This window comes from Spodoptera frugiperda, chromosome 6 (assembly GCF_023101765.2).
Source record: "Spodoptera frugiperda isolate SF20-4 chromosome 6, AGI-APGP_CSIRO_Sfru_2.0, whole genome shotgun sequence".
Classification (NCBI taxonomy): Eukaryota; Metazoa; Arthropoda; class Insecta; order Lepidoptera; family Noctuidae; genus Spodoptera; species Spodoptera frugiperda.
In genome coordinates this window covers 1570654-1596221 of record NC_064217.1, presented here as the reverse complement: position 1 = coordinate 1596221, position 25568 = coordinate 1570654, and the positions used below count along the sequence as shown (strand labels likewise).

The window sequence follows — 25568 nt, the reverse complement described above, 5'->3', positions numbered from 1 at the left end:
CTTATAGATTGACGTGACGAATTCTGAAAAAAAAATCCCACTACTTTTTACAGATACTAAAATCTATCCACTATTTAAACAATAACTAACCAACTTCACTTCGACAAGCCAAACATATTCAAAGAATTCCATTGCAGTTTAAGCTTGACATGTCACTTAGTATGTGGAGTGTACTTGTCGGTAAGATAGCCATGAGACCGGCAACATTCCTACACCATGCACCCACGAATTCCCACCTTTGTGAAACATACACCATGTGCACGGTATTCCAGTGTGCTTCGTGAAAACTAATGTATATATATGTAATGAAAACTATATTTTTCATTAATTAGAGTTTTTAAGTGTTTTTAGTTATTACCTACGTTTAAGTTTACTCTTTGGTGGAGAGGAGTTTAAGTTTATTATGGACGTCATGAAAAAAGTAACTGTCATTGTGTATAAAATGAATATCGATTTAATTATAAAAACGACACAATAATAAACATTAAATGTTGTTTCTTAACAACAAAGAAACTCAATTGTGTTTTGTGTCGCAAACCTGGGAAAATACCTTATAAAACAACATTTATTGTAACAAGATGGAAAAATTAAAGTTTACATTTGAAATAAAACCAACAACAGATGGAAAGTCAAACTTTATTGCCATAACATCAATTGCCACGCAAGACGACAAAATTTACTTAATTCCTGAAGAATATCAAGCAGTATCGCTTCACAAACATATTCAAGCCTCGAAAAGCTTCGCCACTGTGAAAAATACGTTAAAAAAGATATCAAACCAGAAATGTTTGGATAAAAACTACAGAGGATATTTTAAAAACATATGTCGATGAGGACAGCAACATGATTTTCCAGGACCAATTTCTAGAGGAAACTACCCAGGAACAACTATCTTGTGTGAGTAAAAAGTATTCCGAAGATCCTGTCGTGAAAATTCTAGAAAAATTAGTTGAAGGTCAACAAAGCAAGGAAAAGAAAAGTGTAAAAAAGTTAGCGGAGAGATTTGTAATTGAAAAGTTTGACGGAAAAAACACAAATGCAAATCAGTGGATGAATGTATTTGAAAACGAATGTGCAAGGTTTGACATACTAAAAGATGAAGAAAAAATTGAAACGTTCCGACTATTTCTAGAAAAATCATGCACTGACTGGTATTCTTCCATGATGATAAAGCTTAGTCTACACTCCGAATGGTCACAATGGAAATCAAGTTTCTTGCAAACCTATGCCAACAAGGGTTGGGCATCTAGCAAGTATGCTTTATCATTCAAGTATCAATCAGGATCTTTACTAGAGTATGCAGTGAAAAAGGAAAAACTTTTGCTCGAAATAAGGAAAACAATAGATGAAGGAACCATAATTGACATAATTGCTGCAGGCTTACCGGATTATATAACAGACAAACTTAACAAAGAAGAAATTATACATACAAGCAATTTATTCAACGAACTCGGCAAATTAGAACATCTGGTCACAAGAAAAAAATATATATTCAAGAAAAAAGAAGATACAAAGCCAATTAAAGAAAAATGCAGCATATGTGAAAAATTAAATAAAGGCATACGCTATCATTCAGAAGATTCCTGTTGGTTTAAACAAAAAACAAATATTGAAAAGGATAAAAAGCAAATAAAACTTATAAACAATTCAGAATTAGAATGTGAATTACAATGTGAAGACCAAAAAAACTAATAGTGCCGCCATTGATCAAAATAAAATTAGTACTCAATGAAAATGTTGAAGTATTTGGAATCTATGACTCGGGGTCAAACGTCTCATTGATAAACTCAAAATTATTAAAGATAAAAAATGAGGAAACCGGTCTCTCCAACAAAACTAATTTAAAAACGATTAATGGCGTCAAAAAGGCAAATGGAATGATTACTCTTGATGTTGCCATATTTGATTTGAAAAAGAAAATGAATATTTTTGTAATAGACAAAGAAAATTTTGATTATGATTTTTTGGTGGGACTAGACTGCATAAAGGAATTTTATCTAGTCCAAAATGAAAACTTGGAAATTAGTCAGAAAATACCAATACAAAGAGGTGAAATTGATTCTAAGGAAGTCAATAAAAGAAGTATGGATTTTAAGGAAATAAAAGCCGAAAATTTAGTAAACTTCAATGAAGACCTCAATGAAGAAAACTTCAAAATTTGTATTAACCACCTGGACTATCAGGAAAAAGCATTGATTGATGAATTAATATCCAAATATAAAACAGTGTTCGCAAAGGACAAATATGACATAGGAAAGGTAACTGATTATGAAGCACACATTGATCTCCTAGTAGAAAAATATTGCAGTAAAAGGCCATATCGTTGCACAATGGAAGACAAGAAAGAAATTGAGAATCAAGTAGCAAAATTATTAGAAAAAAATATAATAGAAGAATCGTATAGCCCATTTGCAGCACCAGTCACGTTAGCATTTAAAAGAGATGAAAACAGAAGATCAAGATTGTGCATAGATTTTCGAGACTTAAATAAAATAGTGGTACCTCAATCACAGCCATTTCCACTTATTGAGGACCTCATAATAAAAACAAGAGATTGCAAATATTTTTCAACACTTGACTTAAATTCAGCATTTTGGTCTATACCTTTGCGTGTTTCAGATAGACACAAAACTGCATTTGTGACACAAGAAGGTCACTACCAATGGACCTGCTTACCATTCGGATTAAAAACTTCTCCAGCCATTTTCCAGAGGATAATGTGTAATATTATACGAAAGCATAAGCTAACAGAGTTCACGGTTTGTTACATCGATGATATTTTGCTATTCTCAAAATCTTTCTCGGATCATGTCAGGCACCTAAAACAACTATTTCAAGCAATTGAAAGTGAAAGCTTAAAACTAAAATTCTCTAAATGCACATTTGCAGCAGACTCAGTTAAATACTTGGGTCATATAATACAGAATAACTCAGTCAGGCCACTAAAAGATAACTTAATATCAATAAGAGATTTTCCAGCCCCAAAAACTCAAAAAAATGTGAGGCAATTTTTGGGAAAAATAAATTTCTACCATAAGTATGTGCCAAATATAGCAATAAAATTAGAACCATTGCATAACCTTTTGAGAAAAGGACAACCTTTTAACTGGACTAAGTCATGCCAAAAATCATTTGAAGAAATGAAACAATTATTGTGTTCTCAACCAATATTAACAATCTTTGATCCAAACTTACCTATTCACATATACACAGATGCTAGTATACTAGGAGTGGGAGCTGTCCTAAAACAACCACAAGAAAACAGCGAAGAGAAACCAGTAGCATACTTCTCAAAGAAATTAAATGAAGTACAAAAAAGAAAGAAAGCTGTTTATCTAGAATGCCTGGCAATTAAAGAATGTGTAAAATACTGGCAACATCTATTGATAGGTAGGAAATTTACTGTCTTTTCGGATCACAAGCCACTGGAGAATATGAACATAAGGTGTAGAACAGATGAAGAATTAGGTGATCTGTCATACTACTTATCACAATATGATTTCCAAATTAAATATTCTCCCGGAAAATATAACATTGAAGCTGATTGCCTGAGTAGGAATCCAGTCCTCGAACCCCATGAAAACCAAGAGGAACAGCTAAAAGTAGTTAACACAATAACACTAGAAGACATCCTTAAAGATCAAATGAACAATGAATATATACAGTGCAGAAAAGATAGGTTACAAATAAGGAACAATGTTTATTACAAGAAAGTAAACAAAAAAGAAAAAATAATTATATCTGAGAAATTCAGCTTAGAATTTATGAAAAATGTCCATACAGATCTTGGTCACATAGGAATTAAACAGATGCAAAGAATGATAAGCTCAGTGTATACAGCAGAAAACATGTCAAAAAACATAAAAAGTATCTGTGAAAATTGTATAGTATGTTTAAAAAATAAATCAAGAGGGCAAAATAAATATGGATTGATGTCCCACTTGGGTCCTGCGACAAAACCTTTTCAGATATGCTCTATTGATACCATTGGAGGTTTTGGCGGTTCTAGATCAACAAAGAGATACTTACACTTGCTATCAGACCACTTTACTAGGTATGCATATATTTTAACATCAAGCACTCAAAATGCAAATGATTTCATTAAACTGATAAGAAACTGTGCAGAAAAGGATGAGATTGAATTGATACTCTCAGACCAATACCCAGGGATCAATTCAAAGGAATTCAAGAATTTTTTGGATGAAAAGAATATTTCATTAATTTTTACTGCAGTGAACTGTCCTTTCTCAAATGGCATAAATGAAAGGCTAAACCAAACGCTAGTCAATAGAATCAGGTGCAGGATAAATGAATATGACACAAAAATAGCTTGGTCAACTATAGCACACAACTGTGTAAAGAATTATAATGAAACAGAGCACACTGTTACAGGGTATGCTCCAAAATACCTACTCTATGGTACAGATGTAACAATTTTACCAAATGAGCTAAAGCAGAAGAAGACAGAATATAATTTACTCCAGGCTAGGAAAAAAGCTCTGGAAAATACAATCAGATCACATGATTACAATAAGACAATTTATGATAAAAATCGCAGAGATATAGACTTCAAAATTGGTGATACCGTTTTTGTGGAGAATGGAAACAGACTCAATAGGAAGAAGCTTGAAGAATTAAAACTTGGACCTTACAAAATTATAGAAAAAATATCAAGGTCTATTTACAGGGTAAACACTGATCATAGGAAGTCAGAGTCAAATTTTTTCCACATCTCAAAACTAACGCCAGCCCCCGACTGCATCTGAAGAGTATCTATAATGACGCTCATTATTTTATTTTCTCTTTGGAGGGGAGATGTAATGAAAACTATATTTTTCATTAATTAGAGTTTTTAAGTGTTTTTAGTTATTACCTACGTTTAAGTTTACTCTTTGGTGGAGAGGAGTTTAAGTTTATTATGGACGTCATGAAAAAAGTAACTGTCATTGTGTATAAAATGAATATCGATTTAATTATAAAAACGACACAATAATAAACATTAAATGTTGTTTCTTAACAACAAAGAAACTCAATTGTGTTTTGTGTCGCAAACCTGGGAAAATACCTTATATATATATAAAGTGGAACAGTTTCTTTTTGGTTGTTTGATTATTTGAACGCACTAATCTGCGGAACTACTGGTTCGAATTGAATGATTCTTTTTTTTGTTGGATAATTAATTTATCGGGAATACATGATAAATAATTTATTGGATAAGCTGTAAAACATCACGCTATGATGTATAGGGCCTGGGCAGAGTGGGTGAAACCGTGCCGGAGTCGCTAGTCTACATTACTTTAATTTGTTTGTTTGTTTACTAATCTCCGGCTCATGACTATAGTTATTTTTAAATGTAGAAAGATAAATAAAATAATTTTACAGAAATAGATTTCTGGTAAAGTAAAACTTAATTCCAACTAAAGGATTACAGATTTCTTGTAAGAAAAGGATTACAAAAATACTATAATAGTTCCCATTTCAATCCGCAACCAATAGGCAAAAAAGACTTAAGCTTGCGACGGCGAAGCGAATACCAATCTCTATTCTTTCACAAGAAATATCTAAATATTCAAATATTCAATCGTAGATCAAAAATAAGAAATATAATGTACTATGAACGGAAAATTGACTGTTCGTGTCGAATAAAATAAAAGCAATACTAAGAATAAAGCCCGACATCGCTTCTAAATTCAACGACGAACAAAGATTCTTTTTTTAAACATTTTCATGTTCTTTACTCTAGACTCGAGTAACACCTTAGAATTCTAGTGCTGATCGAATTTCAACTTTAAAATTTAGAAGATAGAATTGCAAATTCTGTGACGGCAGATAACTAGGTAACAAGGACAATAGGTGTATGGTAATGTCCTAGTATCAGTTGAATATGGAATTGTAAAGAACAGTACACCTTTGGGCGTCTATGCTGTAAAAACTAATGGTAGCAAGATGCTTGTATCGGGATCTCGATTCAAATTGGATTGTTCTAAAGAAATGTCTTCTTTGTATTCATAACCAGGTTTCTGTTGTGTGGAATGTATTTTCTGGTGTATATGGTGTACGGTCTTTTAAGAATCACACAAATAGACTAGAACAGTAAGGTACTTGTTTGTAAACGCTACGGTGAGATGAAAGGCACGCATGAAAATATCTCCGTAAAAATATTTTCTTTATCATACAAAGTAGTGTAACACACATAGCTTTTGGAAGGTGGGACCAAAATTTGCATCCTCCTTTAAAATTTTCTATAGATAGTCTTCGACTATCTGTAGAAAATATCTATATAAAATAAGCACTTTCCAACGTGTAAATAATAAAACACCATATTATTTCTTAGACAATGATAAAAACATGAACAAAGTGACTACGTCTTACGTTCCAGGAACAGGATCTCATAATGACTATAAAATTCATGAAAATAATATATTATTATTTTGGTAATAATTCTTCATTAAAATAGGTAGACGTTTTTGATATTTTACTAAAAGAAAATAGGTAGGATAATATTGGTAGGTAGGTTTCTACGTTGCCAGGTACCGAGAGAACAAATGAGAATTATACATCAACAATCTATAAGTGTCCACGCTGAGCAAAGGCCTATTATGATACGGCAACACATTTGCTCAAGGCGAAGAGAGCCAAAAAACCAACCTATTTGGGAAAAACCAAAGTAATAAACAATAACTGATGAATGTCAGCAGTTTGTCTATATTTCACTAAAATATCCTGAACTCGAATTTTTATACAAACCTCTATACGTATTGGCTATTGAAAATAATGCTCGCAATAGATATGGACAGTTTTAATATAAAATCCAGAACATCTACTTAAAGAAAGACCAGGAGAAGAGAAATTCATTTTATTAGCGTCATATTCATAAAATATTCTATGGACTAACAATCTGACTCAAGCAAAAGTGGACCAGTTTTGAATTTATTAATACCTATACAGATTTTATTAGCACTTACGTTTTATTAACATATTATGCTTATGATGTTATGAGAAAAGCTCTTTTGGTCCAGATTTTTCCTTAGTCTGCAGTGCTCTGTCAACAATGATTGTATGATTTGCAGCTAGAGTAAATATACGAATATCCTGCATTGTGATCACCATAGAGTATGGATGGATGTGTTTTTCTTAAATACGTTTGGTGTCTGGTTTTTTCAGACATAAAATCAAGTGAGGGAGAGCCATGCTTCGACCGGAGTGATACCACGGCCTCACAGAAAACCGACGTGAAACAACGCTTGCATTGTATTTCATTACTAGCTGCTTCCGCGCGGTTTCACCCGCCCTGCTTGGGTCCTATTGGTCATAGCGTGATGTTTTATAGCCTATAGCCTTCCTCGATAAATGCACTATTCAACACAAAAATAATTATTCAAATCGGACCAGTACTTCTGGAGATTAGCGCGTTCAAACAAACAAACAAACAAACAATCAAACAAACATTTCCGCTTTATAATATTAGTATAGATGTGAGTGAGGTTTCCAGAGGCCCAATTACCCGATATCCAACCGGTGTTTCGGGTGTCCATGGGTGGCAGCAATATAAAAACATACTATTCAATAACTACTACATTATTTAATGGTTACTAACGAAAATATCTACATAAAAAGTAATAACCTAAATAAAAAGTCAGCGACCTAGATTCACACAAAAGATCATGTATTATAAATAAGCCTACTTAAAAATAAATACAATACTTAGTTTTGGTACAAATTTTACGTACCCAATTTTAATCCCTAAATACATTTCTTACGCCGATCTCAATTGCTGCCACGACCGCAGGCATTTGTTTTAAGCACCGTAATTAAATCTAGCCAGTTTCGCAGCATCAGCATAAAATATATAAGAACATTTTAATTGCAGAGTTATAGTTTGAGTTGCTTGTAGGCTTAGTGGAACTACAGGCGATGTCAACAGCAAGTTTGTTAGTACATCGCTAAGCTTCGGAAGCCTTTGTATCAAGATCATTTGAGAAACTGACAGGTTTGTTGTGGGTAATCTGCAGGGAGCAATGACATCGTTTGTGTGCTGAGACAGAAATAGAGTCTCGTTAGTGCTATTGGCAGCGTCAGAGTATATAATCTTTAAGCCTGGAAGATAATGATTGTTAGTTAGATTGCTAAATCTTGAAGGTGAAGGAGAGATTAATGATTATATTACACACAGGATATGATGATTCTATAATTTTCTTTTTTTTAAAATATGTCCCAAACTAGGATTTTTCTCCTGTGTATTGAGTGCTTTTACAAATGTACAAGTTCATAATATATACACATCATATCCAGACCCACAACATCAATTTGTGGATGTGTGCAAAAAGTTGCTCAGTGTGGGAATCGAAACACTACACGTTTGTGCAGTCAAAAATAATTTCCTTGAAAAAATGGGTATCTGGTTTGAGTCATTTAGTGACATTTGAAATTAGTAAATTAATAAACAGTGAGTTTGACAATAATGAAATCAAAAACTAAACAATTTACATTTCTGTTGTAGCTAGTATGAAGATAACAATTTTCTTAACTTCACATCAGCGAGCGTTAACTAAAGCTTATCTTTTCTAAAGAAAATCTTGAAAGGCTAACGTGCATGTGTATCTGTGCGATCTTCCTGAATGTATGCAGATCGTAACCCACATTGCAGGCACTGAGAGTAACAAAAAAATGCGTCTTTTTGTTGCAAAAAAAAAAAAACGTTGCATTCGCTCGTTGAGTCGAGTGCACATAATTACCGTATTTTTTGGGAGAACAGTAACATTTCACGTTTAATCGCGAGGTACGTACCAGGCGAGGTTTTGTGTTCATATTTTTAGGTTGATTATTTTGGTTTTTATATCCATTGGGTGGTGTAATTGTACGGTGTACCATTTTAGTGATGAGAATGTTGTTGCGTTTAGTAGTGAGAGTGGCATATGGAGTTGCTTGCTTTTTAAGTCAAGGTTAGTATATAGAGTTTTTTGATTATTTCTCTTACTCAAAAGAAATGTGAACCAAAACTGACTGCCTCGTTGGTCAAGTGGTCGTAATTACGACTGCAGGACGCGGGTTCGATTCCCGGGTCGGGCAAAGTAAAGCTGGGCGTTTTTGGGATTTTCAAAAATTTCACAGCAGTATTGTGACTGAGTGGCGACCGCGGACCGGAAGACAAAGCGTGGGCAGATCTCCCACTAGGTGGACCGACGACATCGCCAGAGTCGCGGGGAGCCAGTGGATGCAGGTGGCGGCTTGTCGTTCTATGTGGAGGACTAAGGGGGAGGCCTTTGTTCAGCAGTGCACGTCTCTCGGCTGATGATGATGATGATGATGATTGTGTCCGGTATATGGCAATAGGCTTACACCCTATTACATGGAACTTATAACGCAGATGGTGAAAAGTGTGCATTGGACTGTGGCATTACGTGCCATAATATGCACCTCTGACATCCCACATTCGGGGATAAAGGCATGACGAAGATACGAAGTCGGAACCAAAAAAATGCAAATTACTCCAGATAAAAGATACTGGGTTACATAGCTATAAGTATCCACAAAATATAATATATATGTATAATAATCACAATCACGCACAAATCCAAAACTACCAAAATATCCAACAGTTGGTAAAGATATAGATAAAGAGAGTTTATTTGCAAATACAACTCGTCTCGATTCGATAAGCACGATTTGTGCTCAGTATTTTGTTTCCTACAATACACGAACAAGAAACTCGAATCATAACTAGATATCCCTAGAACTTTCACATGTATCTAGAACTAAGTTAGACACTGCAATACGATCGTAACTTTATAATTGACGCCTAACTTGTTATACTTTATGGTTCATTTTTTATTGTTTCTTATGTATTATTTTCTTTTAGCTTTCTGATGAGCTAGTCATGGATATAAACCATCTGGCAACCAGTGATTATTATGGACGCAATGAGCTCTAATTTCTATAGTACGAGTAACACAAACCCAGTCGAAATTTCAAGTTTCATATTGTCCATTATGTAAAAGAGTTGCTGTACCGTCATACAAGTAAATCTAATTATGACTGCATAGCTGGCGGGATGGTTGAGCAACTGACTGCCATACTACGTGTAGCTAGCTCGATTCCGGCACGGAACAACACTTTATGTGCTCACGACACAGGAGAAAATACTAGTGTGAAGTATCACACTAGTATTTTCTCCTGTGTCGCACATACGTTACTACGTATAAAAAAATACTCTTTAAAGTTAAACTTCCGAGAAATCAAAGCGGTGACAGTCGAAGTAACGAAATCTCTTCAAAATTAATTTTTCAGAATCTCCTCCTTCAATACAATTTACTTCACCAAAAACATCGAGACCACGTTTCGCTAACATCTTTTTAAAGTATCAAAATGGCAATGTTGGATCTCACGTAACTCCTAAACGAAATACCTTCACATTTAATGGTACGGGACCCTAGCACGAAGTATTTTCATGCCAACCTTTTCATACTACAAGCACCTACGTTTTAAAATATAAAGTTCACATTAAAACCATTAAATGTCGACGTTATGTGCACGTATTAATTTTTCTACTGGCATTTTTACGGTTCCGTGGCTTGCTAGGGAAGGGTTTTTTTATGGTATAAGCCGGTAGACGCTGACGGATCACCTGATGGTAAGCCATCGCCGCCGCCCATGGACTCCTGAAACACCAGAGATGTTACAAGTGCGTTGCCGGGGTTTTCATTTAGGGGGTTAAGAATTTAAGGGTTTAGGATAAGAAAGATTGATTGCTTTTTGTATCTTTGTCAAGTTTGTATTCCTTGAAAACTATTTGGAGTATCATTTTTAGTCGCAAAAATTACTGAACATATTTAGATGAAACTATCACAGAGGTAGATTTCAGTATGGAGCAACACGTAGGCTATTTTGATTCATCCGGAGCTGCTGACTATCTAACGACTTTACCGGGGGTCCGGCTCGAAAAGCAGGAGTAGTAACTGGGTGGTTTTTACTCAGTAAAAGTCTAACACTCCCTCTCACCTCGCTCAAGGCGGAAGAAGACAGTATTAGATGATTTTCCCTCCTTAAAAAGGCTATTTTGATTCAGGTAAACCGAGCAAAGCGTATAAACCACAATATGTACGGAGCCCTAACAAGCGAGTCCAATTCCCACTTCATACTTAACCGTGGTACATATAATAATGTATCTCAAATGTTGTGGTGATGTGCCGGCCTGGTTTTAATAGTTTTAATGGATATTGTAGAGAGAGGTTTTATATTTCTTTTAATGTGCAAATGGAATATTAAATTCCATGTCATATGAGGTCCGTGGTGCGTTCTGTGTTTTATAGCACTTATCGGGTTTTGAGCAAATAATTGTTATTGAAAATTTAATATTTGCTGTTAATTGTATGTTTTAATGAGAGGTAAATATTTTGTTAGTAGTAATTTGTTTTTCAATCTACGCTAATATATATAAAGATGAACTGTTTGTTTGTTTTAACGCCCTTATCTCTGGGACTACTGATCCGATTTGATTAATTATTATTTTTGTCTTGGATAGTGCATTTATCGAGGAAAACTATAGCTATAAAACAACATGCTACAATCAATTGGAGCCGAACAGAGCTGGTGAAAACATATATGAGGAGCAAGTACGTTCGTACATAAGTATTTTATGTACTTATCTTAGAGTACCTAGATCTGTACAGGTAAGTAGAGGGCGAGCAAGCCTAGTTTATCGCCCGACCAGTACCAGACCCGTATGGCGTATGGCGCGTCCCTCAAAGAGCCATCAGACCACCGCAGATGGGGCCCAGTAGAGTTGATGCCTGATCTGGAGCTGCAGATTACCTAGCGGGTTTATCGGGGCTCCGACTCGAAAATCAGGAATAGGAATGAGGTGGTGGTTTAGTCTGTAAGAGTCTGACATTCCCTCTCGCCTCGTCTTAGGTGGGAGAAGTTATAGGACGATTTTCACCCTCAAAATAGATCTGCAAAGAGTTGTTATTAACTTTTTAATTAAGCTTCGAGTTTGAACTGAAAAATGAAGTGTGTTCTTCATATATTTTTTACTTTTTATTGGTTGTTTATCGAACCGGGATCGACTGCAACCAATTTCGGAAGCTTGTACAAATCTGGTACTTTACTGTGTATTACATTCTGCGATACAATGAATGTAAAGTTTTATCAAAAGGACAAATTATTTTTACCAATTTCAGTTGCAAACAACACAATTAATTTTTTAATTAAATAAAAAAATACCAGATTTCCTTTTGTTCTTTTTTATAAAAATACCTTGCTCTGCACTAAATTTTTCTCTTGTGGACATAACATCCAAATCTAAAAAACAATTTGTGAATCACACAAATAGCGTGCTCCGTACGGGAAGCGAATCCGCTACACGTTGCACGGCAGCCAGTTGCCCAGCCACTGTGCGTCCGTGCAGTCAAAGTTTTATTGTACTCTTTGCAGTAAATAAAAAAGTAATTGAAAATCCGAAACAATAATACTTGTCAGTATCCTCCTATGTAATATCAAAATCTATTAATTATTCAGCAGTCACGATTCCAAATACTCACCCCACGAGGAAATACATAACAATAAATAAATAAACGTCCCAAAATAAAAGACAACAAGAATGCCCATAAAAGCCTAGTTTTACAACAAAATTTTAATACCGGAAACATCCATCTGAATCAGGAAACACGTGTTTTATGAAGACATGAAACTCTTTCAGGAACAGTTTTCAGTTTTATGTCGATTTTAACCTATAAACTTGTTCAATAATAACTGCAGTACGGCTTTTATTGCGGGAAATATGATGGAATGCATATGCAAGTTAAGTTAACGAGAAAAGCCAAGTTTGTGACTCATGGGGAATAAAATAAAGTTATGTTTAATGCAGTTGTAGGATTGTTCAGGTGAAGCAAGTTTGGTTTGTGTGTGATGTGTGATACTGGTTCGTATGTCTTTGTGCTACATATGCGTCGTGAGAAGTGGTTCAAATTAGGTGTTGTGACTAAAGGTGTTTTTCCATCAGAGATGTGCTATGTAGCTATGCTATAAGCTGTACTACTGAAACGTGTGTGACCATTTCTACCAGTACTAAGCTATGTAGCGGTGCGAGTAAGATGTACTATGAATATGCGCCATAGCAAGTAGCTGTGTGATAAAGATGCGCAGCTCAAATATGCGATGTATCGATAGTGGGGACGCCATCCATAATGCATGCAGTCATTCTACCATTTCACAATAATCTCCAACTAAAAATTACGAAATAATAAGTGAAACACTTCCCTCCCACTTATACCGAAACAGTAAATAAACAGATAATAACTCTGCCCTCTTTCAACTCATTGACAATAAAAAGCCCATCAATTAAAATCGGTCAAGTAAAACAGTCCATTTCAGGGCACAATAGCACTTAACTCCACCAGACAAATAAATTTACTCTCAAAGGACTTCTCATAAAATTCTATACAAAACAGCTTTCATGGAACCAATTAAGACTACAGTAGGTACCTAAAGTACCTGACTATGAGTCAACACAATTGAATTTTAGATCACTTCAATTAACATACCTTTGGTTTGAACAGTCTATAATATATCAAAGATTCTTCAAGCCGAATAATAACTAATATTAAGTCGTGGTGGCTCAAAGGTTAAGGCCCCCAAGAATATGGTTTCTAAACTTCTTCCAAGTACCTTTATTTCATTTAGACATCACTGACTTACGGTGAATTAAAACATCAGCAAGAAACTGGGCCTTAAAATTTCAAATTATGAGTTGAGACTTGTACAAGTGTGGTTATGAATGTGAGAAGAAGCTGTACCTTAGCAGTAAGTTCTTAAAGGTTACTGATGATGGAACAAACCTTTGTGTGATTCACAAATTGTTGTTTAAGGTCCTTTTTCTAATTAAAAAAGCACGGCACAACCTACCAAACCGCTGCAACTCCTGTAAGTCAGGATCTACAGTAGATACAGCCATGAAAACTCCGGAACAGGGACATGAATAACTGTATTGGAACCCGCAACTAAAATAATCAGAAGAAATAATTAGACAAGAAAATAAGAATGTTTTAGGACTAGGTACCATGTGTATTTATGTATGTATTCGTAAGTAAACGCACCCAAGACACATGAGAAATTCTTAGAGTGAAGCTGTCACTCGTTGAAAAAGCCATAAATCAACTCAAGAGTAAGTTTATAAGTCAAGAATTCATTTTCCATTCAGTTCAATTAAAATACCTTTGGTTCGTAGAATCATGAGACGGTAGGCTATTAAAAAACAAAAGATCCTGGTTGTGATTAAATTCGCTCCTTCCACTCAAGTATTCCCTCAGGCAGTGGAGCGATGCTAGCAGACCAGATTGCCGTGAAGTTATAAATTGTCAAGAAATGGAGTTGATTAAATTGTAGTCTCATATTGCTTGTCTAGTTCGGTTTGCGTTTACTTACACAATGGAAGTGAAAAATGTTGTTGAATATATTATTTTATTATTTCATGTTTATTTGCCGGTCAAACACATAATTTTATTTACACGAACAACCATATAAAGGAACGTGTACTAAACGATTTAAAAAAATCACACATAACCATTAAACAAATTTACACAACACAACCAGTCAAACGAAAGCTATTTATTTATTAAAATAAAATAATAAAAAAAAACAAACGCACACCAAACGACCCGTTTAGGTAGAGAATTCAATAAAATATTTATCAGAAAATTCAATAATCAAACGTTGTGAGCAAAAACATTTGACACAACGAAAATAAATCATATTTACTTTGACCCCACACAACAGGGAGAAATCAACAAATCTTTTGAGGGTTCCCGTTGAAATTGCAAATAGATTGGACGTCTAGTGTATACCGTTGATCCGGACGCGTATATCAAATAGTGCATGAAATTGGACCCAAATATAATCAAGAAGGTCAGATTCATAATGTTGAGGTATAGGGTAGCGTTGTCTTTTTCGAAAAGGTGAGACCGGTAGTAAATAGAAGTTAAAAGTTTAGTGTTTTTTGAAGGTCGTTGATTTGGAGTGGTGTGTGTTATATTTTTGGAATGTTTTGGTGATTGTATTAAACAGTTTTATTACATGTAACTTTCGGGAGACATACTACTTTCATTATTATGTTATCGGTTTTTTAGTTGACCGCTAATTCGACTCTAATACCTACGCAGCTGCTGGTGAACGGGTCTAATGTGCCAACAGCGTCGGGGGCACCGGAAAGTGCGCATGATTCCAGACAGAGGGCGCGAGACACGAGTCACCAGTAGCAGCGCCATGTGCGAACGCCGCGTCGTATGTCGCGGAATAGTGCTCATTAATATGAGCTTTGAGCATGGCTTGAAACTAATCAAGTTCCTCGTCAAACAGTTGCGTGTGTAAGCCGATAACACAATAATTAATTGTATTTAATAGCGATTTTTATGCTATGCAAACACTGATGATTGACATTGATTTGATTTTAGAAATCTCATGCTGTTTTATTTTGAAAACAATCAAGAAATAAACCATTCATCTTTACGTCAGCAAATAGTAATATTGTTCAATTTGAAAAGTGTCATCATAAATTGAACTCACTCTTTTAAGTGCGTTCAATTTTCTCTTTTGAGTGATAGTAAGAAATCACTCTTTTGAATAAAATAAAAATAATGTTATTAAAACGAGAAAACATTCATAAATTGGCTTGTTTCAAATATTCTCATTTAAACATTTGATAATGTAGTTTAAATAAAGTGACATCAAAACGAATTCATTTTCGAAATTACTCACGTTTTCTCCTAGACACATCAAATACTGCAAGCATAATAAAAATATCAAGTTTAATAAATAGAAATTCGTAACTTAATTTTTCGAAAACGTTTGAAATAATAACTGAACCATTAACGATGACATTTTGGAGCATAAAACTTGAGACCTTTTCAACTTATTACTTAAAACTGTTGCGTCATCACATAGAAAAAAATATTTCACTGAAAAACGAAATAGTTTCATATATACGTGAAAAATTATAGAATTACTTTCTAAAAACGTTTTTTCATATAGAATTGTGTTGAACAAAATACATGGGATTATTCTGAAAAACAATACGTAGAGCGTTTTGTGTTTTCATTTGTATTTTCAAACACAATAATATTTAGATAGGTTTGTAATAGTAGTACAATAGTTTGATATGTTTTATTGATAGTGATATTGATATTATAAGGGTTATATTTTGCAAGCAGTCGTGAGTCATGGAATCACGGTGAAATATAACCCTAAGACCTTGTAAATACAGTTTATGAAAAGTAAACATGTTACATAAAATGTTATGTTTAAATTATTTGGTGAGTGTACACCTAAATACGACTACATGCTACAGTTTTATAATTGATTTTTGAATAAAACTAAGACTTACAACGACTTTACATTTCCAACAGAATGTTTGCATCAATAAATAGAAGTGGTTTAGAATTAAAACGATTTCTAAATTATCTATATTAAAGACAATAATTCCATCAAGACAGAATTTTAGAAACACCGATTTAATTTCTAAAATCTCACAATTGAATTCGAATTTCGGTTAGATATAAATCAATCCCATCAAAAACATCCTGTAAAAAACCCAAGTCTCGCAGCTCAGTCTTTCTACCGTCAAAAGTTGTGAGATCCATGTAATACCAAGTCGGTTAATCTATTTAGTGTCTACTTGAAGGACCTTCTGTCTTAAGTTATTACATAAGTTATTATCATGCCAATATTAAAAATATTTAACGTTTTAAACAAATAGATCGACTTGGACATCGCTTGATTTGATTATTAGTATGTATCACACTACACAGCACGACGGGCCAGCGACCAACAGGAACGAGAGTTTCAATCGCGTGAGGCGCGAGAGACTAAAGAATCTAATATAATATTGTAATATTCATTTTGTTTTCATGCGATGTCCAAGTCGATCTATTTGTTTAAAACGTTAAATATTTTTAATATTGGCATGATAATAACTTATGTAATAACTTAAGACAGAAGGTCCTTCAAGTAGACACTAAATAGATTAACCGACTTGGTATTACATGGATCTCACAACTTTTGACGGTAGAAAGACTGAGCTGCGAGACTTGGGTTTTTTACAGGATGTTTTTGATGGGATCTCACTTCTTTTTGTAGAGCCTTTCTTTTTGATACCATCTACTTCTTGCCTCATATGGTAGGTACCTATCTACACCTATTAAATTTATAACCACCACCAACCACCAACTGCATAAATAACTTTGTAATCCCATATATTTATATGGGATTACAAAGTTATTGATGCAGTTGGTGTATTTGGAAAACTGGACCGAAATTACAAAATATTTAAGTTTTCCCATGATTAAGACACTAAACTCTATATGTATTCCAAATATGAAGCTTCTAAGTCTGCTAGAAGTGCCTTGGACTTTTGATGATCGGTGAGTCAGTGAGTGACAAAATTTAGAAACTTTAACAAGTTGTCATTCTTAAACTACTGGTTCAAATTGACTGAAATTTTAAATATTCCGTGTTTATACAATGCCGGATTAGTTACTGAAGATTCAGGTTTCTTGCTTTATCCACAACCGAATTATAGGGGTCGAAAAAGGCCCGAATTGCTTCGAGAAAAGGATGGTACGGCCGTGCCGCTTTTTTTAAAATCTCGACTTGGCGGGGAACTGCCGTGCCCCCAGAAATTTCATGTGAAATACAGCAAGTACTGAGCGCAATAGTTAAACACTTGAATTATTTACTCGCTAAATGAAGTAACTTGTTAGTGTCGTCTGAAGTGAGTGAAAGATTGTGTTTTAATTATTATGTTCTTAAATATTTAATTTAAGTAATGCATTGTTCTTGTCGTGAGAGGCAGACTGTTTTAAAATCACACCTATATTAGAAATGTAAAAGTTTGATGAAGAAATGATGAAATTTGGTATACAGAAATAAGGTAAGGTAAGCTTACAATTTTGTGACCATTAAGTTATTTAATTTTGATATGATTTTATGGTAGCTACGTCAGTCGAAGCTGGGCCAGGAAAGGGATCGACTGGCGACCGCGGACAGGAAGACGTAACGTGGGCAGACCTCCCACTAGGTGGACCGACGACATCGTCACAGTAGCGGGGAGCCTAAAGGGAGGGCTAAAAGGAAGGAGGACTAAAGGAGACGCCTTTATTCAATAGTGGAAGTCTCTCGGTGGACGACGATGATAATGATGATGATTTTATGGCACCAACTATCTTTGTTTGTAATCCTAAATAAACCAATTTAAAAAAATATACCCCTAACCAACATTACCGGGGAAATCCAAAATAGCATTAATTATGTTTTAATATCCCCATGAGACAATGCACCTGCATTCAACTTAATACGCAATACTGAAAAAGCAAACAATCGGATACCACCGTCTAATCAACCACCAATCAAATTGTCGTAGGCGGCCAATTACGTCATTACAAAGCAAGGCTTGTAATTTAAAAAATGCCAAGCTTTTCCATATAAAAATTGATTTATGGTGGCTTTTATTAAAGCAATTTTTAGTTTTTCTGCTATAAGTAAAGTATGGGCTCGCGTGAAGCTATTTGTGGTTGGATAATAAGCCAATCGTTTTTCTATTTAATATGCTGTGGTTTTTCATACAGATATAATTATGTTGAATATTGTTTGTTTAGGAATTCAGAATAATATGAAAATAATGTTTTTCCTAGAAGTGAGTGGATGTGTATAGTAATCGGTTTGTGATTATACGCTTGTTCTTTTGTAATTTTTGCTGTGCATAATAAATTCGGACACGACATGTAATTGTATCATATGAAGTACTTTGAAGTGTGGGAGAGCCATGCTTCGGCACGAATGGGCACAACCGGAGTGATACCACGGCCTTACAGAAAACCAACGTGAAACAACGCTAGCGTTGTATTTCGTTGTGTGAGTGAGGTTACCGGAGGTCCAATTACCCCCTTCTCAATCTTCCTAATCGCCTATTCACCAACAACCCTTAAAATCCTAACCCCCAAAAGGCCAGTAACATACTTGTAACGCCTCTGGTGTTTCGGGTGACCAAGGGCGGCGGCGATTGCTTACCTTAAAAAAATCCTCATTTTACACGGTATCTATTCATTATTTGAATTCTATTCACCCCGTTTTACGGTATTCTTGGAACTCAAAAAATATCATAAATTTTTAAAAGAAAAAAGTACAATATAAAATTTGAAAACAAAAATAACATAAAATACCCCTACAAAAAGGTAACCTAACGCCCAATTTTCCAACCATAGCCATCAAAATCAAAACAACTTAAACAAAATAATTTAATAATACATTTTATTCCCTCGAGAAAAACTTAGGCGAATGGAAAAAAATCGTTTGGGGTGTTACTACGCCACATCAAACTACACAAAACCAGTTTATCATAGCCTCGCGTTGTATAATCTTTCCTCACATTCAAAGGTTAGTTTATACTGGTCATGTTTAGCTTGACGTGAAGCTGTGTACACAAAATTTCATCAGAAACCCTTTTAAATAAGTCACGCAGCGGGACAAACCGGGTTTTATCTCACGATAAAAGTAAAGTTAGGTTAGTACATAATTAAGTGGGCGTTACCACTGATGTAAGAAGCAAGTCTCTGGAAGGGACGAGGCAAATCTTGATCTGTTGTAAGTTATCTCAGTTTTGATTAGTGTATATCATGGGGTAATAATAATGTTAAAGAACGTGCACTTGTATGTGATTTGTAACAAGTATTAAAGTAAAATAGTGTTCTGTTATATGTGTGTGTTTAAATTTTATGCACACTACACATCTTTCGATTTAACTGTGCAATTTTAACTGAATAGTTAGATAGTACAGTGGCTAGGCATTGTATAGACCTATGATTTAACTGTACAATACAAATGTATACTTAAATCGTAAGATATCTAGACTGCATGGATTTAAGATAAGTTTTACATAAAAAATAAGTTTTACTTTTGTTTACACACTAACTACATCTAAGTATAAATAATTAAATTGTTACGAGTTGGTGTACTTTAAAATAAACTCCCTTACAATCTTCATGAGCCGTATTAAGTTCTTCGTGCATCCATGTTAGTCTTGACCCTTCATAACTCAGGCACTATCTCACGCTCTGGCCACATCCAGTAACCTTATCTTAGGCCGACCGGGTACTTAAACTGTCAAACTTTGCGCCGTTCCCAGCTTCTTTTCTTTTCAACACTTAAAAACTTTCACACAAAAGTATACCTAATATATTTGATATAGGATTGACAGTGCTTTGTAGTTCCTTTTTTTTTGTTATGTGCCTGAAAGGGTTAATTTGAATGTCTATAAATAAGTTCGAGTGTGTTGTTGCTATTTTAAGCTTAATGTTACTATGAATGATTGCCACACTGATCCGATGTGACCTTCGGATTTGAATCTGCTAGTCATTCTATCATACTGATATCATAGGTGTGAAAGTTTGTTTGTTTGGATGTTTTGATGTTTGTCTGCCAATCACGTTGAAACTACTGAGCGGATTTTGACGAATTGGGTAAACAGAGAGGGTATAAATTGACTTGAATGATAGTATACTTTTTATCCCAGATACGTGGGCGAAGCCGCTGGCAGAACCTAGTTACTTATATAATTTAATTGCCTATCAGAAAAAAATAAGTAGGCACAAACCCAGACTTTTCCAGAAAGATCTCGGTTTTAAAACCCTACAAATCCGCGATATTACAAATACTTAAGTATATTTTCTTAGATTACTTTTCTTTCATAATTTCCTTATAAAAATATAAACCCACCAGATATTTTTATCAGCTTACAGAATTCTCGTGAAAATTTCACGAAATGAATTATTATCAAAAAGATTTTTCTGCTAATAATATTTTCTTAAAATAAAACGTGTTTTAGATGTGGCGGTATAGAAGTACATATAAGTATATTGGAAATAAAAATAAAGATTAGTGAGTATGTGTGTAGCTAATATTTACTTATGAACTGAGTTTTTTTTTCTGAGGGGGGAAAATCATTGAATGACTTCTCCCTAGGCTGACGCCAGAAGAAGTGTCAGACTCTGAATGACCAAAAGCCACATATGAGACACAATAGAAAACACAGTGTGTTTCGCTTAGATCTATGTTTCGGCATATCAATTATACAGGTGTATTCTGGTGTGTATATATATATATATATATATATATATATATATATATATATATGTATTTTTCTTATGTCTACCAAGGAATTGGGCATAAAATAAATCGTTCTCGATGCTCTTGCACTTACGACACATCGAGCAATAAAACACTCCGTGACTGAGGTTAGGTTAGAAAACTCCAGAAATATTGCTGAAGTGAATAAAGAAAATGGTTCAAACTATTCTACAGTTTCCATTTCTATATAAGAGCATTAAAATTTAATGCTGAAAATACTTTAGATACCTACCCATATATCTATTGACCTAGTTAAAGGTTACAGTCTCTTGCCGATAAAATCTTCATGCTATTTTGCTTTGTTGAATGCAAAGAATTTTGAAGGAACCGATAGTGTTGACGTTGGACATTGTGCAGCTTTAGGAAAGAGGTTAACATTTTTGAATATCAATGCCAAAGTGCAGATTTGGATGGATAGATTCTACAATGCAGTCAATGTTGGACAATCATCTCAATCCCCGTTACGATTCTGTTTTTGTACATGTATCCATCATTACCATGTTTTTTAATAATAAACACAAAAGTACCACTAGTGACTTTGTTTGACTATATAAAAAAGCATACTTGATATCAATTACGTTTCAATTCACAAAAATTGAATCCAATTCTCATGTAACAATTCATCTTTGAAAAACAAAATCTCTAAAATGTCCACACAATCAGAAGAACAGAAATTTTAAATTGATCATCCGAACAAAAATGTTCTAAAATCACAATCTACCTATCTATCTAATACTAAAACAGGCAATATCTGTCTGTATGGAGAAAGGGTCGGCGTTAATGAGGCAAATGTTTGAGATGCCCACGTTTCTCGGATTCCTAGATTCCAAGGTTAGGTCTTTGTCATTACGTGATAGGAATTGGGATTAATGGCTTAGCGTTGGTCAGGTGAGTTTAAATTTAAATTTGAATTCGAAATGTTCTAGAGGCGTCGTTCGTTTTTATAGATTTCTTTTTTTTGGGTTCTGTAATTTGGGTGTTTGTTATCAACAGCTATTTTTATCCTCAGAGTAGGTGTTTTTAAATGTTGAAATAAATTACGTTGGCGATTTGATTTTTGTATTTTTTGTCGTGTTACAAAAATACATTTACCTACGTATTAATTATCAATTATTGATTTTTTTGTACCATAAGAATTACCTGTGTCTGCCTCACCTCTTAGTACATGGGACTTATAACACAAATGGTGAAAGGTGGGTGTACATTGTATAGCGGCATTACGTGCCGTAATGTGCACTTCTGCCTACACCTTCGGGGATAAAAGGCGTGACGTGTAATTATCTTTAATAATAGTACTCTTCAGTATACCTTACAGTATTTTTGTTTCTGACTGAAATTATTAATTCTTTCAACCCAGATACGCAGTAATACTAGTCTACCTACTTTTGACTCTCAAAGTAGGTTAAAAGAGAAACCAGTTATAGGTACTCTTATTTGTTTTTCCGAAACTCGATTTCGTCAGTCAATTAAACTCCGAATCTGGAATATTCCATCGACGCAAGGACTCTCGAAAATTCGATATTAAGTCCCCAAATAACCAATGATTGCTGCTAGAAGCAATACGCTGTTTTGATTATACTTATTATGATTCTATTCCTATGAATGCTATTTCAAATACAGTTCCTGTTTTGAACTAAACCTGTATGACCTAAATATTTTATTCGTTTCCGATCACTGCAAGTTCTAAAATAAAATAACTAAATACTATTATACGAGTACAGTAAAAATTTATCCCTAGATGGATAATATCCAGTTTTGCTCTAATCAAGAAAAAAATTAAATGAAGCTCAATAAATAATTATGGTTAGATATATTATTTTACTACCTTAACACAGTCTAACGACACGCACTCAGATCAAATATAAAGGATGTATCTATCGTATGAATTAAAAATATACCTTAACGTGTACCAATTAAAGTAAAATTTGCGTTACCAAATTTACCTCAAATGAAATAAAATACTTACATAAAAAAATGTTAATAAACATTTTTATCCCTTTTTATGTTTTTCTTTGATCATGAAAGCATCACGATTACCCATGTCCACGAGCAAATCGGTATAAACCATTATCCTTTCCACTCTTTTGATGGCAGAATGGGCAATGGACATTGATGTGAAAACACCAGTAACATTTGGTACACTCGCTACGCATCAAGCGATACAGAACCAGCATAACAATGACTGTGGATGAGTAGAAAGTTCATATAAAGCGGGGTCACGATAAACTGGTTTTGTATAACATGATTTGTAGCTACTGTGGATACATTAATAGGTATATATATAATTATGAAAGGAAACCAGAGCTTTTGTCCCGAAACGGCAGTGGCACACGGTCAGAGCTGTTTCACTAAGCCGCGAATCCTCTTTGTTACGGGGGAAACTGGAGATTATGTTTTAAAAGCATTTTAGTGAGCAGGTTTTTTGGTGGATCAAATGTATTTTTTTTTTTATAAAGGAAGTTTAGGGGTATGACATGATTTTGTTTGCTTTTTTTGTGTTATAATGTTTTTATGTGTTTTATCTTATTTAGAAGAGGGTCTTATTTAGAAGTCCGGCAAGGTATTGTTACAGCCAGTTGATTATATTGTTGACCTTTATTCAACAAACACGTCTTGTTGAATTATTATATTAACAATATTTTTCTTGTACCAACATCAAGTTATGCAAAACCAGTTCATCGTGGTCTCGCCGTGGATGATCTTTTCGTACATTCGTGGTCAATTTATATTGGTTTTCATAGTAGGATGATTTTTTTAAACGTTGCCCCACGCTAGTTTTTTCTCCTGTGTCATGCGTGCGTTTACAAACTTACAAATTCACATACACATGACATCCAGACCCGAAACAACAATTTGTGGATCACACAAAATGTTGCTTGCAACCGGCGGTTGCCCAGCACACGAACCGTGCAATATATTATACACCAAAAAAAATGTTATTAGCAAATAATATTTATGTATAAAAGAATATGAACCTATAGCACACAAAAGAGAAAAATCAGTAAATTGATATTTCAATTTAAAAGCCAATTTTATAAAGTTTTATATCCAAACAAAAATACTTAAATACAGACGTTCCATACCATTTATATCATAAGGTTGCTCAAAGTTCCAAACACGATATAATATTTTTCCATATTCCGATACATTTGTGGGTAAAACGTGTCGTATTTATACTTAACGCTCCATTACGTTTTTTATATTCGATTTATGTGAAGATTGCGCTGTGAAAACGGTATTGGATAGCGAAAGTTGTGGCTCAATGTTTTGTATTGTGTGGATTTCAGTTTAACAGTTTTAAAGTGATCGTCAAATGTGTTATTTTGGAGTTTATTTTTGTTGAATGAATAAGTGATATGTATTTGTTATCAAACTTTTATGTTTTAAAACATATCAGTTTTTACAATTTATTTTGATTTCAATTTTAGTTGAGAATGGATTTTTTAAACGTTTGCAATAAGAATAATTATAGTAAGGTTGTTTTTTACCAGAGATGTGCTATGTAACTATGCAATGAAAATGTAATAATTAAGCTGTGAAACTATGTGACCGTTCTGACTGATACTAAGCTATGTAGCTGTGCGACAAAGATGCGCAGTATGAGTATGCGATGTATCGATAGTAGGGGAGCCATTCATAGCACGTTCTTGCGATACAAAAAACATAGCTTAGCAGAATGCGTTTCCACTAGTGCTAAGCTATGTACACCAATAAATATGATTCGTGGAAGTCAAACGCATCCACAGCAATGTAGCACATCTCTGGTGAAAGAGCTCCCTTAGTCTTTCCCATTATAAGACAATTAACAAATATTTTTCATATAATCACACTTCTACCCTTCCCTTTAGATATAAAACGCTTAACTTAAACACCAAAAAGCAAAAAAATAAAACTCTCTTCCAAAGCTACTTTTCAATACTACCACTATCTGGTACATTTTTGTTGCAACAATTTCCTCGACAGTATAAAACCTTGAACAGAATTCTGGAATTAAGTCACACGCCTGACTTGCTCGAGTACATTTAAATAAACGACAGCCAGTGTGTGCACAGCATTAGTAATAATATGTATGTGAATAGTTTTCAAATTCTCAATCGGTTTCAACACTGGTTTAAAGGTTGAATGGTTGCACTTGATTTTGTGTTTTATACTTTAGTTATCAGTTTATTGGGTTCACTTTTGAGTAAATCTGATTTTTTTTTAAGTATGTGTGATATTGGGTTAAGGACTGACAGGGAATTTGAAGTATTTTTATGGTATTGAGTTTGCAAGCATGATCACTGATCATAGTCGTAACTGAAAATCTTAATAAATCAATCAAAAGTTTAGTTTATATTCACTACTTATCATTTTTTGTAGCACCTAAGTGATTCACACTTAAAATAAATATTACTATT

The 25568-nt window shown here is 34.2% G+C and overlaps 1 protein-coding gene across 1 annotated transcript in view; it reads right to left on the bottom strand.

The window, feature by feature from the left end:
• Window positions 1–25568, bottom strand: part of LOC118267569 (connectin) — a 291288-nt gene that overhangs the window by 216584 nt on the left and 49136 nt on the right. The gene's annotated exons all lie outside the window — the stretch shown is intronic.